Genomic DNA, 19,892 nt, shown 5'->3' on the forward strand with positions numbered 1-19,892 from the left:
ATATATATTATATATATATATATATATACACACACTATATATATATATATATATATATATATATATATATATATATATATATATATACACACTATATATATATATATATATATATATATATATATATATATATATACACACACACATACACACTATATATATAAATAAAATGTAGAATAGAAAAATTTCACTCTGACACCCAACTTTTGAACATTATTAAAAATTTATTCTCGACAAACGTTTCGGCCTTCAGCCTTCTTCAGTGTCAAAAAAATAACATGGTGCTATGGGCGTGGTCTTATATATACAAATTTGTGAATTCTATACATTTCAAAATAAAAGACAAAGAAAGAATAAACTATTAATTACACAATTTAATAATTCATCTCATCTCATCTCATTATCTCTAGCCGCTTTATCCTTCTACAGGGTCGCAGGCAAGCTGGAGCCTATCCCAGCTGACTACGGGCGAAAGGCGGGGTACACCCTGGACAAGTCGCCAGGTCATCACAGGGCTGACACATAGACACAGACAACCATTCACACTCACATTCACACCTACGCTCAATTTAGAGTCACCAGTTAACCTAACCTGCATGTCTTTGGACTGTGGGTGAAACCGGAGCACCCAGAGGAAACCCACGCGAACACGGGGAGAACATGCAAACTCCGCACAGAAAGGCCCTCGCCGGCCACAGGGCTCGAACCCAGACCTTCTTGCTGTGAGGCGACAGCGCTAACCACTACACCATCGTGCCGCCCGTTTAATAATTCAATATTATTTAAATTTATTAAAAATAATACGATTTTTAGATTTATATTATTTTCGCTTATTTAACCCATAAGGGGCTAAAGTAAACAATTGCGACATCCAGTATGCTTACCTATTTAGAAGCACGTTGTCTAAACTATCTTGAGCGGCGTTAACTATTGTTTCTATACAAATGAATTCAAAATCATTCAAATTATGGGGAGACTGATTAAAATGTTTGGCTACTTCACATTTTTTTTTTGTTTGTTTTTCATACTAGATTTATGGTTACGAAAACGTATTTTAAACTCTGTAGTACAAGAGCCAACATATTGGAGATTACATTTACGGCAAGTTGCTAAATATACTGTATTATGGGAAGTACAAGAAAGATGTTGGCGAATTTTGTATTTCCTTCCGGTTACGGAGCTGACAAAAAAATTTGACTCTGCAAAAAAGTTATTACATAAATCGGATTTTTTGCTACACCTAAAGCAACCTTGTTCACGCTCTTGATTATTGAATTCTGTGTCACCACGCTTGAGTTTAGAAGGCGCCAGAATATCCTTAAGATTTTTCGGCCTTCTAAAAGCCGAAATAATACTACCCTCCGGAAATACTTCTTGCATTAAAGTAGAGGAATGCAAAAAGCTGAGATTGTTCTGCAAGATCTTATCAATATCCGGAAGGTTAGGGTTAAAGTCAACAACCAAGGGAGTAACCTTGCGCTCAGGCTTAATTGCCCTAGGCTTAAGTAACTCACTCCTAGGGAGAGAAGCTACTCGATCAAATTTACCAGAGACCAGGTTAGGGTCATAGCCTTGATCTACTAAATACTTCTTGTATTCCGAATTTCTGGCTGTTGTTGGCTGACAGAGACTTTTTACTCTACTTATATATATATATATATATATATATATATATATATATATATATATATATAGTGTGTGTGTGTACTGACTACATTCAAGGTAATCACCCAGCCCACATGTACGTACCATCACACACATTTCCACCCAGATAGAGGAAACCAAGAAGACTACAATGCTTATTAACTTTCTGGACTTCCTATTCTGGGCGGCACGGTGGTGTAGTGGTTAGCGCTGTCGCCTCACAGCAAGAAGGTCCTGGGTTCGAGCCCCAGGGCCGGCGAGGGCCTTTCTGTGTGGAGTTTGCATGTTCTCCCCGTGTCCGCGTGGGTTTCCTCCGGGTGCTCCGGTTTCCCCCACAGTCCAAAGACATGCAGGTTAGGTTAACTGGTGACTCTAAATTGACCGTAGGTGTGAATGTGAGTGTGAATGGTTGTCTGTGTCTATGTGTCAGCCCTGTGATGACCTGGAGACTTGTCCAGGGTGTACCCCGCCTTTCGCCCATAGTCAGCTGGGATAGGCTCCAGCTTGCCTGCGACCCTGTAGAAGGATAAAGCGGCTAGAGATAATGAGATGAGATGAGACTTCCTATTCTGCTATTCTGCACTGGACTTGACTGCATGAAGCCTGACCTCCTTAAAGAAGAAGTGACACAAACTTTTTAACAGTTAAAACACTTGGAGACTACTGAAGGTTACATTCTGTTGGTTTTATTGCTTTTCTTCATAAACAGGATGCTCATATTATAATTGTTGTACAACCAATTCCAAAAAAGTCGGGACGCTGTGTAAATAACATTAATACACACAGAATGTGATGATTTGCAAATCATGGAAACCCTATATTTCATTGAAAACATTACAAAGACAACATATGAAATGTTAAAACTGAGAATTTTTTTTTTTTTTTTAAATATATGCTCATTTTGAATTTAGTGCCAGCAACACATTGCAAAAAAGTTTAGGACAAGGGCAACAAAAGACTGGAAAACTTGTATAATCTTTAAAAGATATATATAAATAAAAAATAATTGGGTTAATTGGCAACAGGTCAGTAGCATGATTGGGTATAAAAAGAGCATCCCAGAGAGGCGGAGTCTCTCAGAAGGAAAGATGGGGAGGGGTTCACCGCTCTGTGAAAGACTACATGGGCAAACACTGCAACATTTTACGAATAACATTCCTCAATATAAAATTGCAAAGAATTTGTGGATCACATCATCTATGGTCCATAATATCATTAAAAGATTCAGAGAATCTGGAGAAATCTCTGTATGCAAGAGACAAGGCTGAAAACTGACACTGGATGCCTGTGATCTTCAGGCCTTCAGGTGACACTGCATTAAAAGCAGACATGTGTCTGGAGTGGAAATCACTGTATGGGCTCAAGGACACTACAGAAAACCATCGTCTGTGAAAACAGTTCATTACTGCATCCACAAATGCAAGTTAAAAACAGATATAAACAATATTCAGAAACACCGCTGCCTTCTCTGGGCCCAAGCTTATTTTTGATGGACTGTGGTGAAATGGAAAATTGTCTGGAGGTCTGATGAAGCAAACTAGAAATTATTTTCAGAAATGATGGACACCATGTCCTCCAGGCTAAAGCGGAGAGGGACAATCCAGCTTGAGATCAGTGCACAGTTCAAAAGTCAGCACGTGTGATGGTATGAGGGTGCATTAGTGCACATGACATGGGTAGCTTGTACATCTGGGAAGGCATCATTAACGCTGAATGATATACACGTTTCAGAGCAATATGCTGCCATCCAGACAAAATTTCAGGGAAGGCCTTCCTTCTTTCAGCAAGACAATGCCAAACCACTTTCTGCACATATTAAAACTGCATGGCTCTGTAGTAAAAGAGTCCGGGTGCTAAACTGGCCTGCCTGCAGTTCAGACCTGTCTCCCATTTAAAACATTTTGCGCATTATGAAGCGCAAATTACAACAAAGGAGACCCCGAACTGTTGAGCAACTGAAATTGTAATTCAGGCAAGAATGGGACAACATTTCTCTTTCAAAACTACAACAATTGGTCTCCTCAGTTCCCAAACATTTACAGGGTGTTGTTAAAAGTAGAGGTGATGCAACACAGTGGTAAACATACCCCTGTCCCAACTTTTCTGAAACGTGCTGCTGATATCAAATTCAAAATGAGCATATATTTTTCAAAAAACAATAAAATTTCTCAGTTTCAGCATTTATCATTCATCAGTCATTATACAGTGTCTTGCAAAAATATTCATCCCCCTTGGTGTTTGTCCTGTTTTGTCATATTTCAAGCTAGAATTAAAATGGAATTTTGGAGGGTTAGGACCGTTTGATTTACACAACATGCCTACCACTTTAAATGTGCAAATTGTTGTTTTATTGTGACACAAGCAATAATTAAGATAAAAAAAACAAACAAAAAAAAAAACAAAATCTGGAGTGTGCATAGGTATTCACCCCCTTCCGTATGAAATCCCTAAATAAGAGCTGGTCCAACCAATTCACTTCATAAGTCACATAATTAGGTGATTAAGCTCCACCTGTGTGTAATCAAAGTGTCATATGATCATTCTCATGATGTCTGTATCAATTAACCTTTTCTGGAAGGACCCTGACTCTGCAACACTACTAAGCAAGCAACACGAAAACCAAGGAGCACTCCAAACAGGTCAGAGACAAAGTTGTGGAGAAGTATAGATCAGGGTTGGGTTCTAAAAAATATCCCAAAGTTTGAATATCCCAGGAAGCACCATTTTATTCATTATAGCAAATGGAAAAAACATGGCACCACTACAAACCTGACAAGCAAAGGCCGCCCACCAAAACTCACAGACCGGGAAAGGAGGGCATTAATCAGAGGTTCAACAAAAGCCCTATTCGCACGGGATAAGTATTACCTGTGGACCTCTGGTAATTCGGAATAATTACAGAGAATGTCTGAGTTCTTAGTCCTGTGTAAATGTGCCATGTCCGTAATTTGCCAAGTAATAATTCCGCCGCGAATTACCTACTGTGTTTCGGCAAAACACAGACGTCCAGTGGTAATACAAGTCCCGTGTGAATGCGCATGTCTGTGTTTGTAATTATTAAACGCGTGTCTCTTGTACTTTTCTGGAGTGAATAATGGAGGATACGGGCAAAATTTTGATAAACAGCATTTCAGGGGCAAGTGGTCGCAGGCCTATCCCATATTTGAACCAGATAAGCATTTTGAACTCCTGTCTACTAGTGTTGTGACGTTCGCGAACGAACCGATTCTTTTGAACAGCTCCTAGGCATGAACAATGAGAACCGAGTCTCGATCTGGGGGAGCCGTTCTTTCTGTCGTTCTTTTTCTGTACTGTGTTTCAGATGAAAAAGCTTTTGCCCAAGGACAAGAAGTAGGCTAAACAGCATTTGCCTTTTATTTATTCAAGTTTTATCTGTTTGCCTAATAGTTCAAATTGTTTTGTATATAGTTTATAATGTTGTTGTGTGATATTAATGATAATATTGTGGGAAAACTACTTTGCACGGATGTTCATTTAATTTATTCTATCATCATTTTGTTTGTTCTATTTTTGTGTATTTTATTTATTTATCTGTTTGTCTAGTTGTATCTATTTTTCTAATAATAATATATTTTTTGCATTAATAGTTTGTTTTTTCCTATTAAAATAATCTTGTGTTCTTGTTATAACTTTATCTATTTATCTGACTGTTTAGTTGTATCTATTTTTGTTACAATTTCAATATTTTTAATATAGAAAGTTTGTTTTTTTCTATTAAAATGTTCTTGTGTTATATTTATTGTAGTTGTATCTATTTTGTATCTCAGACTTAAATATTTTTGTAAAACAAGTGTTTTTCTATAAAATATTCTTGCGTTCTTGATAACTATGTTCTTGAGTGGGTTCTTTTTTTTTTTTTTTACAGAAAAGCCGTTCTGCATGGACATTCATTGAAGCCCTCATTGTTTTTTAATGGTTATTTATGAGCGTTTAGGGGTGACAATAATGTAAGTCTAGGTTGCTTTATATAAAAGGTATGTTCAGAAACATTGATGTCACTGTCTAAGCAGAGGGATCTGGCTTCTTTAGACGCTGTCTTCTTAAAACTGAATAAATATTTAAAAAGAGCCAAATGAGCCAGTCTTTTGAACGGCTCTTTTCAAAGAACGGATCACAAAGATGCGGATCCCATCAAAGAGCCATAAATCCCATCTCTACTGTCTACAAGACAAAACAGGATGCTGTGAACGTACGACACATCTGGTCACAATGTCTGTAAATTCAGTGAATTACAGACTTTTGCTTATCCCGTCCGAATGCGCCACACAATAACACAGAGGTGCGGGGGTAATTGCGAATTACCAGAGGTCCATAGGTAATACTTACCCCGTGCGAATCGTACTAAAGACACCAAAGATAACACTGAAGGAGCTGTAGAGACCCAGAGTGGAGATGGGAGTATCTGTCCATAGGACCACTTTACGCCGTACACTCCACAGAGTGGGGCTTTATGGAAGAGTGGCCAGAAAAAAAAAAAAAGTCATTGCTTAAGCAAACACAATGACTTTGGAGTTTGTCCAACAGCATGTGGCAGACTCCCCAAACACATAGAAGATTATTCTCTGGTCAAATAAGACTAAAATTGAACTTTTTGGCCATCATGGGAAACGCCATGTGTGGTACAAACCCAACACTTCCCATCACCTTGAGAACACCCTTCCTACAGTGAAGCATGGTGGTGGCAGCATCATGCTGTGGGGATGTTTTTCATCTGCAGGGACAGGAAAGCTGGTCAGGACTGAAGGAAAGATGGATGGCACTAAATACAGGGCAATTCTGGAGGAAAACCTGTTTGAGTCAGCCAGAGATTTGAGACTGGGACGAAGGTTCATTTTCCAGTAGGACAATGACCCTAAACATACTGCTAAAGCTGCACTAGAGTGGTTTAAAGGGAAACATTTAAATGTCTTGGAATGGCCTAATCAAAGCCCAGACCTCAATCCAATTGAGAATCTGTGGCATAACTTGAAGATTGCTGTACACCAACGCAACCCATCTAACTTGAAGGAGTTGGAGCAATTTTGCCTTGAGGAATGGGCCAAAATCCCAGTGGCTTGATGTGCTAAGCTAATAGAGACATACGCCAAGAGACTTGCAGCTGTAATTGTAGCAAAAGGTGGCTCGACAATGTATTGACTTTGTGGGGGTGAATACCGATGCACACTCTGGATTTCTGTTACAATAAAACAACAATTTGCACCTTTAAAGTGGTAGGCATGTTGTGTAAATCAAATGGTGCTAACCCCCCAAAATCCATTTTAATTGCAGCTTGTAATGTGACAAAAACAGGACAAACTCCAAGGGGGATGAGTACTTTTGCAAGACACTATTCTGTTTTTATTGACATTTTACACAACATGTTGGCTTTTTTGGAATTGGGGTTGTATTTTGAACAGAAGGTAACATTGCTGCCTCACAGCACAAGTGTCCCTGGTTCGATCCTGAGCTTGGGTTACTCTCAATTGCGCAAATGTGTGCAACACTCAGAGGGACTCAGATGCAATGTAGCATGTGGGCGGTAGGGCAGAGGTCTTCCTGCTCATTAGGCACACACATCCACACACTCTGTGCAGACAGTAAACCCAGCGTTGTTTTGCTGTCAGACAACCAAACATTTCTGTGTTCAGCTCTAAAGACAATTCACACCCACAGTATGTCTTTTTAAACCGAGTTCACATTAACACGGGCCATTTTTTTTTAAAAACACTTTCGCTTTGCTAGAATTTCCTGAAAGATTCTCGAACACAATGAAGCGTGTAAGCAGGATACTGGGGAAATGCATTGGGTGCTTGTTTGATGAAGGTATGTGAACATTGGGACAGAAAACAGCTTTGCAGGAAGCTCCAGATTCTGGAAATTGTTAAGATCATGTGACAGTCAAGGTAGTTTTTTGCCTTGGTTATGAAAATGGTGTTTTATAGATTTATCCATTTTAAAGCTGATTCAAAAGGATGCGATTTTCAGGGGTTGTAACCTTATTTTAGTGAGGACAGATAGACAAATCAAAATGCAACCCATATGTTCTGTTCCCTTGGTTTACAGAGTGTCAACACAGTATATTTTTTGAGGCCACAGAAAACAGTTCGAATGGCACTCACACATTCGGTTTCACACTACTCAAAATGTGTCACATCATAAACATAAACAACTCGCCTGGTCTACAACCTCCCTCGTTCTTCCCATGTCCCCCTTGCTTGCCGATCTGCACTGGCTACCTATTAGCCTGGGAAATCCCATGCTGCTTTGCACAATCGTTCCGATCTGAAAAGACAGCATGGAAACTATGGTCTAAAGGCTCGCCTGAGTTAGGGAGCCAATCAGAGAGTGGGGAGGGGTGGAAAGACGGTGACGCGTACTACTCGACAAACGGAAGCTTGTAGTTTATTTGGGACTGTTTACGGATCACATTTGACATGGCGGCGAGCGATACGAACCAAACTTTCGATCAAGCTTTGTCTTGCACAAACGGCAGTAATCGTTCGGTGCCATTGTTTTCCTATTTTTGCTTTGCCTTCTCTTTCTCTTTCCTTCTCTTCTTCGTCTTCTTCGTCGCTCTAACTACGTCACTGGGTACAACTGCCATGATTGGCCATGGGCTACGTATACGCCAAATGATAGACATTCGCAACGTCCGATAAATGGCCGTTGACAATCGTAAACCACACCTCCCCTACGAGAAATTCAATAGGCGGATTCCAGACCATATTTCACTTGTGATATGGTCTGGTGTTAACCAGACTAGCTACCTATCGCAGCTCGCATCAAATTTAAGACATTGGTGCTGGCTTACCTCCAGAGTCTGATCCACCCCTACCCACCAGCCAGATCCTTGTGCTCCACCTGGCCCCTCCTCCTCTCCGCTCTCCATTCCTGCCCAGCCCACTCAAGACTGCTGTCTGTCCTGGACCCTGTTGGTGGAATGACCTTCCCATTGAGGTCAGAACTGCCAACTCCCTGACCACCTTCAAGTGGAGACTGAAGACTCACCTCTTCAGGCTGCACCTCTTCCCTGCCCACTGTGCAACTGCGTTTTGGTCTAGACCAACCTAGGCTGTGTACTGTCTAGCCTGGGGTTAGTTGTTTTGAGTTCTCTATTTAGTTGTACTTTATATGGTTGGTTTGTTTCCTTGGCTGTTTGAGTATCAACAGAATATTACGTACACTAAGTATTGCTGTCACTTGTTCAGTTGGTACTAGAACTTTCTTGTCGAGAAGTTCAGCACGTCGTGTAGCTGACTTTTGCACTTGTTGTAAGTCGCTCTGTATAAGACCATCTGCTAAATGCCATGTAATGTAATGTAATGTAATGTGATGATTGAATAGAATGTTGCTCTGGTATGGCAAGATACCCATGACACCAACATGGGACACATTGACCCATGACATTGATTAAAATAAAACGTGCTGTTGCTTTACTGCCACTGATCACCTTTCGGAAAATAAAGTCAGTCCAAAATTGAGGTGGACTGGACAGAAGGTCGCTTGAGTTCAAATTAAGTCTTGTCACTTGATTTGCCAACTCTTGTATCTGGCATAAATTCTAGATTCAAGTTAACGCATAATGCACAAGTGCTCTACTATGTATCTCAAACATCCTCAACAAGCTGGCATCATCGCAACCCACTTTTAAAGGCCTGTTCGTTTTATTGTTCACTTCCACCACAGCGATGGAAAAAACACAGGGTGTCTACAACAAGCTGCATCTTTGGGTGCTAAAAACACAGCTTTCTCTTTCTGTCTCTTTCAGTCTGACTCTCTCACATTGAGAGGAACTTGTGTAGTTTTATCAGATGAAAGAAGGGCATCCGGTTCCTGTCTGCTGACCCAAACCTCTCCATCACTTCCTTCCCTCGCTTCTCAGTGCTATATACTCTCGGTAATACATTATGAGTGTATATCCAAAAGCATAGAGATAACACCCGCTTAAAGCTAGTTCTTGGTATTCTGTGAGCTTGTTGTACTGAAGTTTGTGGTTTGCAGAAGAGGAACATCATCAAATAGTTCAGGTTATTTCCACATAGCTATACAGAGAAGCAGTGAAACAGGCTGCCTACGTACCAGCACACACTCAGTGTGTGTGTGTGTGTGTGTGTAGGGCAACACAAATTTCCTCATCAACATGACTTTGTACAAGTTGTATACACACTCTGCTATCAGGATTGTCATGTTCTGTATGATAATACTGGTGTATATTATACAACATGTTTACATGGATCCTGTGCTTATAGAACAAAAGTCGCACCCGTGCTAAAGATCTCTGGTGTCTGTAAAGAAAGTCTTAATGTTTGTGGCAACTGAAAAAAAAATGTAACACTACTATCAGATACAATATGTGCTGTATTTGAAAAAAAAAATAATAATGTCATGGTCAGAATTCATAAGAACATATTGAAGCATCTCTTTTTTTTCCCCCCATACAAAGCATAAAGTATGCTACAGGGAGCCATGTTTCTATATATAAACAACACTAGCACCAACATATCAAGTATTACAAATATAATCCCAAGTCAAGTGGTTAAAGGATTTCTTCTGGCTAGTTTAGGATTATAAACACAACCGTTTTGACATGTGATGCATTCTGAGATGCTTTTCTGTTCACCACGGCTATAAAGCATTGTTATTTGAGTTACCAAAGCCTTCCTGTCAGCTCAAAGCAGACTAGATGTTCTTCTCTGAGCAAGAGAGAAGGGGGGAGGGCAATGAATTCCAGGGAGAGAGAGACAGCTAGAAAGAGAAAGTGTACAAACACGGGGAGAGAGAGAGAGAGAGAGAGAGAGAGAGAGCAGTGGCGCCTGGGGATTTTAGGCTCACCTAGTTTAGGATTATGAACACAGCCATTTTGACATGTGATGCATTCTGAGATGCTTTTCTGCTCACCATAGCTATAAAGCGTCATTAGTTGAGTTACCAAAGCCTTCCTGTCACCTCAAACCAGGCTAGCTGTTCTTCTCTGAGTGAGAGCAAGAGAGAAAGCGAGAAACAGTGGTGCCTGGGGACTTCAGGCTCAACTAATTTAGCATTATGAACACAGCCATTTTGACATGTGATGCATTCTGAGATGGTTTTCTGCTCACCGCAGCATTGTTATTTGAGTTACCAAAGCCTTCCTGTCAGCTCAAACCAGGTTGGCTGTTCTTCTCCAAGCAAAAGCAAGAGACAAAGAGAGAGAGAGAGAGAGAGAGAGAGAGAGAGAGTAGTGGTGCCTGGGGATTTTAGGCTTACCTAGTTTAGGATTATGAACACAGCCATTTTGGCATATTATGTATTTGGATATGCTTTTCTGCTCAACACAGCTATAAAGTGTTGTTATTTGAGTTACCAAAGCCTTCCTGTAAGCTCAAATCAGACTGGATGTTGTTCTTCAACCCTCTCTCATCAACAAAATGTTTTCACCCATACAGCAGTTGCTCACTAGATGCTTTTTAACCCCCCTTCTGTTGAAACTCTACAAACTCTTATTTATCAAAAGCCCAAATCAACCTGAAACCTGAAAACAACCATGCCATGTTGGAAGGCACTGGGCTCACCCCCCCAATCTGATGTTTGATGTAAACATTATCTGAAGCTGATAGCACATGACTGGCTGATTGGATAATTGCATGAACGTAGTATGTTCTTAATATGGGAAGCCATGGTCTAAAAGTTAGATAAGCAGCTTTGGGACCAAAAGATTGATGGTTTGATTCCCTGGACCAGCACGAATGACTGAAGTGTCCTTGAGCAAGGTGCCTAACCCCCAACTGCTTCCCAGGCTGCTCTAGGTATGTTGTACGTCGCTGTGGATAAGAGTGTCGACTAAATGCCATTAATATAATAAAGTGGCTGGTGAGTGTACGGTATGTTCACTATGGGGTGCCAAGTGTCACTGGGCCCATTTCGTGGACAAAATGCATTTCGTCCATCACAAAATGCATTTCGTCAGACGAAATGCATTTCGTCCATCAGAAAATGCATTTCGTCCTCACAGAATGCATTTCGTCCATCACAAAATGCATTTCGTCCCATGAAATGCATTTCGTCCATCACGAAATGCATTTCGTCCATCACAGAATGCATTTCGTCATCACAAAATGCATTTTATCCCACGAAATGCATTTCATCCCACGAAATGCATTTCGTCATCACAAAATGCATTTCGTCCCACGAAATGCATTTCGTCCATCACAAAATGCATTTCGTCCCACGAAATGCATTTCGTCCCACGAAATGCATTTTGTCCATCACAGAATGCATTTCGTCATCACAAAATGCATTTCGTCAGACGTGATGGACGAAATGCATTTTGTGATGACAAAATGCATTTCGTCCACGAAATGGGCCCGGTGATGGACGAAATGCATTTCGTCCACGAAATGGGCCCGGTGACACTTGGCACACCATAGTTCACTACATAGGTTTATATTATATATCTATAATATTATCTATGATACTTTGAATTTGTGCTCCAGAAAGTTAACACACAACCCTGACTATTCACTCTATTCACACTCCAGAGGTCAGGAACAGCACAGTCTGAGATGTGTGACTGTGAGAATAGATGGGGAGTCTGCTCTGTTCTTCAGCCCTGAACAATGAAACCCAAGAGAATGGCAGCACGAGACAGACAGTCTCACTCACAGACAAATGACTGGAAGAAAAAGGGAGGAAGAGGCAGAAAAACGAAGGAAGACAAACGAGACCTTCCACGCGTGCACAAGGATTGATTGTGATTGTCTAGCTACACTCATTCACTTTCTCGTTTACTCTCTCTTGCTTTTATTCTCTTCTTTCTTACACGGGTCAGACAGAGGTTTGATCTATGCCCTGTTTTACACCATATGACACTTCGACTGTCTACGGTGGTTCTGAGAAGCTGCCATTCTCTCTCTCTCTCTCTCTCTCTCTCTCTCTCACACACACACACACACACACACACACACACACACACACACACACACACACACACACACACACAGAGAGAGGCAATATCAACCATAAAAGACACTCAAGACTCATGCTCAAGCTCAAAAACAATAATAATTAGAGCTACTGCACATAAAATCAGTGTCTGGCTGAACCGCAATTGACTTCCTATTCACTATATGTGCACTTCATATGGTATAACACATTGGTGTGATGTAATAGTGCACTATATGCTGAATCAAACAATGAACATGCTGAGAAAGTTCTGTGTATTTACATATGGGATGGGTTAAGCGGCTGCTAAAGTTGATTTTGTAGGTGTGGCTTTTCACATTATTCAAATTAGCTGCATGAATTTTTTGAGTAGAAGCATCTGAGAATGGGCGGCACGGTGGTGTAGTGGTTAGCACTGTCGCCTTACAGCAAGAAGGTCCGGGTTCGAGCCCCGTGGCCGGCGAGAGCCTTTCTGTGCGGAGTTTGCATGTTCTCCCCGTGTCCGCGTGGGTTTCCTCCGGGTGCTCCGGTTTCCCCCACAGTCCAAAGACATGCAGGTTAGGTTAACTGGTGACTCTAAATTGACCGTAGGTGTGAATGTGAGTGTGAATGGTTGTCTGTGTCTATGTGTCAGCCCTGTGATGACCTGGCGACTTGTCCAGGGTGTACCCCGCCTTTCACCCGTAGTCAGCTGGGATAGGCTCCAGCTCGCCTGCGACCCTGTAGAACAGGATAAAGCGGCTAGAGATAATGAGATGAGCATCTGAGAATATATATATATATATACACACACACACACATACATATATATATCATCTCATCTCATTATCTGTAGCCGCTTTATCCTGTTCTACAGGGTCGCAGGCAAGCTGGAGCCTATCCCAGCTGACTACGGGTGAAAGGCGGGGTACACCCTGGATAAGTCGCCAGGTCATCACAGGGCCGACACATAGACACAGACAACCATTCACACTCACATTCACACCTACGGCCACAAATTAGCCTAACCTGCATGTCTTTGGACTGTGGGGGAAACCGGAGCACCCAGAGGAAACCCACACAGACACAGGGAGAACATGCAAACTCCGCACAGAAAGGCCCTAGTCAGCCGCTGGGCTCAAATCCAGAACCTTCTTGCTGTGAGGCGACAGTCATGACCACTATGCTATACACACACACACACACACACACACACACACATCATGACGTGGGATTTTTGGACCAGATGCTCTGTTTACAGAATGCACAGAAACGGCGTCGAAAAGCGCGCAGTATTTTGCACTGTTTTCACTGGCTGATCCAGTAACTATCAACAAATAATCACCTTGATAGCACCCCTACAGGATGCATTTACCACTTTTACGGCATTTTCCAATGCTGTTTCTACACATTCTGTAAACAGAGCATCTGGTACAAAAATCCCTTGGTGCAACACACACACACACACACACACACACACACACACACACACACACATATATACAGTGCTCAGTGTAAATGAGTCCACCCCCTTTGAAAAGTAACATTTTAAACAATATCTCAATGAACACAAACATTTTCCAAAATGTTGACAAGACAAAGTTTAATATAACATGTGTTTAACTTATAACGTGAAAGTAAGGTTAATAATATAACTTAGATTACACATTTTTCAGTTTTAATCAAATTAGGGTGGTGCAAAAATGAGTACACCCCACAAAAAAACTACTACATCTAGTACTTTGTATGACCTCCATGATTTTTAATGACGGCACCAAGTCTTCTAGGCATGGAATGAACAAGTTGGCGACATTTTGCAACATCAATCTTTTTCCATTCTTCAACAATGACCTCTTTTAGTGACTGGATGCTGGATGGAGAGTGATGCTCAACTTGTCTCTTCAGAATTCCCCAAAGAAAATAATTTATTTACACCACAAAGGTGAAGGCTACAAGAAGATCAGCAAAGCTTTACTTATCAGTCAGAATACTGTAGCAAAAGTGTGACAAAAATTTAAGAAAGATAGAACTGCAACCATCTCACAGAGACGTCCAGGTCGTCCACGAAAGTTAACACCTCGACAGGAGCGTCTTCTGATGAGAAGGGCTGAAGAAAATCAGCATGCAAGTTCACTGCAGTTATCTAAAGAAGTAGAAAGCCAAACTGGGGTGACTATTTCCCGTGACACAATACGGCGTACACTGCAGAGGAATGGCATGCATGGATGCCGTCAATGAAAGAAGCCTCTCCTAAAGCCCAGGCACAAAAAAGCCCGCCTAGAGTTTGCCAGGGCCCATGCTGACAAAGATGAAGACTGCTGGGACTCTATACTCTGGAGTGATGAGACCAAGATAAATGTTTTTAGAACTGATGGCTTCAAAACTGTATGGCGTCGCAAAGGTGAGGAATACAAAGAAAAATGCCTGGTGCCTACAGTGAAACATGGTGGTGGCAGTGTCCTTATGTGGGGCTGCATGAGTGCTGCTGGTGTCGGGGAGCTGCATTTCACTGATGGCATCATGAATTCACAGACGTATCGCTCTATACTGAAAGAGAAGATGCTACCATCACTCCGTGCCCTTGGTCGTCATGCACTTTTCCAACATGACTAAAGACACATCTAAGGCCACTGTTGGATTTCTGAAGAAGAACAGGGTGAAAGTGATTCAATGGCTAAGTATGTCTCCTGATCTGAAGCCAATCGAACACCTATGGGGAATTCTAAAGAGACAAGTTGAGCATCACTCTCCATCCAGCATCCAGTCACTAAAAGAGGTCATTGTTGAAGAATGGAAAAAGATTGATGTTGCAAAATGTCGCCAACTTGTTCATTCCATGCCTAGAAGACTTGGTGCTGTCATTAAAAATCATGGAGGCCATACAAAGTACTAGATGTAGTAGTTTTTGTTGTGGGGTGTACTCATTTTTGCACCACCCGAATTTGAGTAAAACTGAAAAAATGTGCAATCTAAGTTCATATTATTAATCTTACTTTCACGTTATAAGTTAAACAGATGTTATATTAAACTTTGTCTTTTCAGCATTTTGGAAATTGTTTGTGTTCATTGAGATATTGTTTAAAATGTTACTTTTCAAAGGGGGTATACTCATTTACGCTCAGCACTGTGTGTGTGTATATATATATATAAATAAAACGTACAATGGCCCTAATACGTCATTGTACATTTTATCGATAGATAGATAGATATATACAGTAGATAATACTTTATTTATCCCCAAGGGGAAATTCAAATATCCAGCAGCTCATTTAGAAAACAAGAATGTGTTTGCCTGTTTAAAAAAAAAAAGTGTCCATAGATGAAAGATAATCTGACCAATAACTTATCTGCTCACTTCACACCTCATTGTACTAAAATTAATAACTTCATTCATTAAAAATATATGAATCCAGATAAAATGTCTCCTTCAATGTCCATCCTTTGATTCTCCATGAGAAAATAAATAATAAAACATTTAAAGGGACTATACTGTTCATTCATTCATCGTGAAATGTTTATGTATTTTGGTCGCAGGCAAGCTGGAGCCTATCCCAGCTGACTACGGGCGAAAGGCAGGGTACACCCTGGACAAGTCGCCAGGTCATCACAGGGCTGACACATAGACACAGACAACCATTCACACTCACATTCACACCTACGGTCAATTTAGAGTCACCAGTTAACCTAACCTGCATGTCTTTGGACTGTGGGGGAAACCGGAGCACCCGGAGGAAACCCACGCGGACACCATGCAAACTCCGCACAGAAAGGCCCTCACCAGCCACGGGGCTCGAACCCGGACCTTCTTGCTGTGAGGCGACAGCACTAACCACTACACCACCATGCCGCCCTGCTTCTAGCATGTCAGAAAAAAAAAATAATAATAATGTGTTGAAGGTAGTATATATCGAGTCAGAAAGCTCCACTTCACCTCAGTTTCCTGTCATTGTTACAATAAAACTACTACATTTTCAGAAACTCCACCAATAAAACTATTAAAATGTTGGTATTGATGAGGCTTTAGTCTTCACACACACGCCAAGGGACAGATGTATACTACACTTCTGTTCCTGCACACACACACACCCCCAACACACACACACAGAGACAAACACACGGTCATGAAAGCAGTTGCACAAATATAAACATATCAGAAGAAATATGAAAGTCAGAGCATAAGTGCAATAAGTGCGGCTTGCAAACATAAACACAGGAAACACACATATAAACTTGTGCGCTCTCTCTCTTTTTCTCACACGTATACACACACACACAGGTGGAAAAGCACACTTACAGGTCTGCAGCAGTGTCCAGTATCGCCCGAGGTGCGAGGAAACGGAGAATCAGAGAGTCACACCGTTAGCGCTCTCTGTCCTCACACACACACACAGCATGTGAACTCAGCTACGCGACACATACTACTGCCTGCACAACTGCACACTGGCGATCTCTCTCACACAAACACACTCACGCAGACTGCACCGAGACCGACAGAACCACTGCAGAACTGAGAAGGAGGAGAGAGAGAGAGAGAGAGAGAGAGAGAGCGAGAGAGAGAGAGCAATAAATTACAAGGAGAGAGAGATGGCTAGAAAGAGAAAGTATAAAAACACATTGACGCTTCAGTGAAAGTGTAAAAGTAGAAGGAAGCTTTCAATCTGCCTCTGAAGTTCAGCTGAGAGAGAGAGAGAGAGAGAGAGAGAGAGAGAGCACAGTGGCACCTGGGGATTTTTGTCTCACCTCGACCACTCACTGATCACAGAGCCATCAGAAGTTTTTGCACAGTCCAGACAAACATTTTACAAACAAAGACACTATCTGGCTAAAATAGGCACTGTAATCTTTTAAGTGTTCTAACTATGAATGTAGTGAGTCCCATTTTTGAGCTTTCAGAGAAAAAAAAATCACAATTTTATTAGATATTATATTTATTCACACACTTTGTTTATTATATTTATTATACATCCGATATCTGGATCATGTTTTTTCATTACATATGAATTTACTTGTTTCTTTGTGTGTCCGTGAGAGTGTTTTTCTCCTGCTCAATTTTCTGTTTCTTGTCTACGCAAAGTCCATGTTAGCCTGAATCCCAACAGACTTCCTGTTCACCATCCATGTGCACTACATCGGGTAGAACAGTAGAACGTACACTACTAGTGCATCTCAAAAAATTAGAATACCATGAAAAAGTTCCTTTTTTCCATAATTTAATTCAAAAAGGTAAACTTTCATATATTCTATATTCATTACATGTATGGTAAAGTGAAATATTTAAAGCCTTTTTTGTTTTAATTTTGATGATTATGGCTCATGAAAATCAGAAAGCCAGTATCTCAAATTATTAGAATATTCCCTAAGATCAATCAAAAAAGGATTTACAATACAGAAATGTCCAACTTCTGAAAAGTATATTCATTTATACACTCAATACTTGGTTGGGGCTCCTTTACCATGAATTACTGTATCAATGCAGTGTGGCATGGAGGTGATCAGTCTGTGGCACTGCTGAGGTGTTATTGAAGCCCAGGTTGCTTTGATAGTGGCCTTCAGCGTATCTGGGTCGGGTGTTTCTCATCTTCCTCTTGACAATACCCCATAGATTCTCTACGGGGTTCAGGTCAGGCAAGTTGGCTGGCCAATCAAACACAGTAATATCATAGTCAGCAAACCATTTGGTAGTAGTTTTGGCACTGTGGGTAGGTGCTAAGTCCTGCTGGAAAAGGAAATCAGCATCTCCAAAAAGCTTGTCAGCAGATGGAAGCATGAAGTGCTCTAAAATCTCCTGGTAGATGGCTGTGTTGACTTTGGACTTGATAAAATACAGTGGACCAACACCAGCAGATGACATGGCACCCCAAATCATCACAGACTGTGGAAACTTCACACTGGGCTTCAAACACCTTGGATTCTGTGCCTCTCCACTCTTCCTCCAGACTCTAGAACCGTGATTTCCAAATTAAATGCAAAATGTACTTTCATCTGAAAAGAGGACTTTGGACCACTGAGCAACAGTCCATTTCTTTCTCTCCTTAGCCCAGATAAGACACTTCTGACATTGTCTCTGGCTCAGGAGTAGCTTGATATTAGGAATGCGACAGCTGTATCCCCTTTCTTGAAGATGTCTGTTCGTGATGGGTCTTGATACACTGACACCAGCCTCAGTCCACTCCTTGTGAAGCTCTCCCAAGTTCTTGAATCAACTTTTCTTGACAATCCTCTCAAGACCGCGGCCATCCCTGTTGCTTGTGCACCTTTTCCAGCCACCCTTTTCAGCAATGACCTTTTGTGGCTTACCCTCCTTGTGGAGGGCATCAGTGATCATCTTCTGGACAACAGTCAAGTCAGCAGTCTTCCCCATGATTGTGGTTGTGTGTACTGAACTAGACCAAGAGATACACTGTGTTCATACTGTTTTACTCAAACTCAAAATGAAATATTCTAATATTTTGAGATGTTTTTTTTTATGTTTTTGTACTGTATGCCATACTGATTAAAATTAAAATAGAAAAATGCTTGAAACATTTGAGTTTATGTGTAAATGAGTCTATAATATATAACATTTTCACTTTCTTAAATAACTGATGGAAAATATTGAACTTTTTCACAATATTCAAATTTTTTTTAGATGCACTAATATATGGTGCACTATATGCTCAACCGAACACCATGTTGAATTTTTATCGTAACATTATCCCACAAAAACGCTCGATTTGCACTCCTATTAAAAGTATTGGCACCCTCGGATTCCTTTGCACCACACGCCATGAAAGTCAGTAGGAGCCCTGTGAAGGAGACAAACAACAGTGTGATGCATCTTTGAACATAAAACCTGCCTGGATATGTGTTTGTGTGTCAAACTTGAGATAATCTCAACTGATATATTTCGTCTTCTAATTATAACAAACTCTAAACTAGCCGTGGTTTGAGATCACTCTGTACGGTTTATGGTGCCAGCTTCTGACTAGTCTACTGTAAAATTTCTCCACTTTACTTCACTGTAACATTTTGAGGTGAATAATACATTCAGATTACAGTAACAGTGAAACTTACCGAAATGACGTGGCCAGACACCGAACAGCGCTGTGGTGGTCCACGTGTCTGTGAGAGAATCTGACAGACAAGTCACATGACTGTTTTCACATGCTGTATAATGATATGAGGAGCAGCATGCAGTCTGTGGTAGAAAAGAGTGTTTGTTGTATCTCTGTGCTGCTCTGGAGGAAGAAGATTCCAGTTTTGCGCCTGTGTAGTTTTATCAGTTGAGTAGAAAAAGGGCCTGGTGCATATTCAGCATGTTTACGAACAGCCATGCGTATATGCACGTGCACACACACACACACACACACACT

General features: G+C 41.0%; 1 protein-coding gene across 6 annotated transcripts in view; it reads right to left on the reverse strand.

Annotated features, from left to right (window-relative positions):
- inpp4b (inositol polyphosphate-4-phosphatase type II B) overlaps positions 1-19,892 on the reverse strand; it is a 538,055-nt gene that overhangs the window by 398,039 nt on the left and 120,124 nt on the right. Inside the window, exon 1 of one of the 6 annotated variants that reach the window (XM_060926518.1) lies at positions 16,835-17,152. The exons of the other annotated variants lie outside the window; for them this stretch is intronic. The gene's annotated coding sequence lies outside the window, so the exon portion shown is untranslated. Of the gene's footprint in view, positions 1-16,834; positions 17,153-19,892 lie in introns of those variants that run through there. 6 annotated transcript variants of the gene reach the window in all.

Source organism: Neoarius graeffei, chromosome 7 (assembly GCF_027579695.1).
Source record: "Neoarius graeffei isolate fNeoGra1 chromosome 7, fNeoGra1.pri, whole genome shotgun sequence".
Taxonomy (NCBI): Eukaryota; Metazoa; Chordata; class Actinopteri; order Siluriformes; family Ariidae; genus Neoarius; species Neoarius graeffei.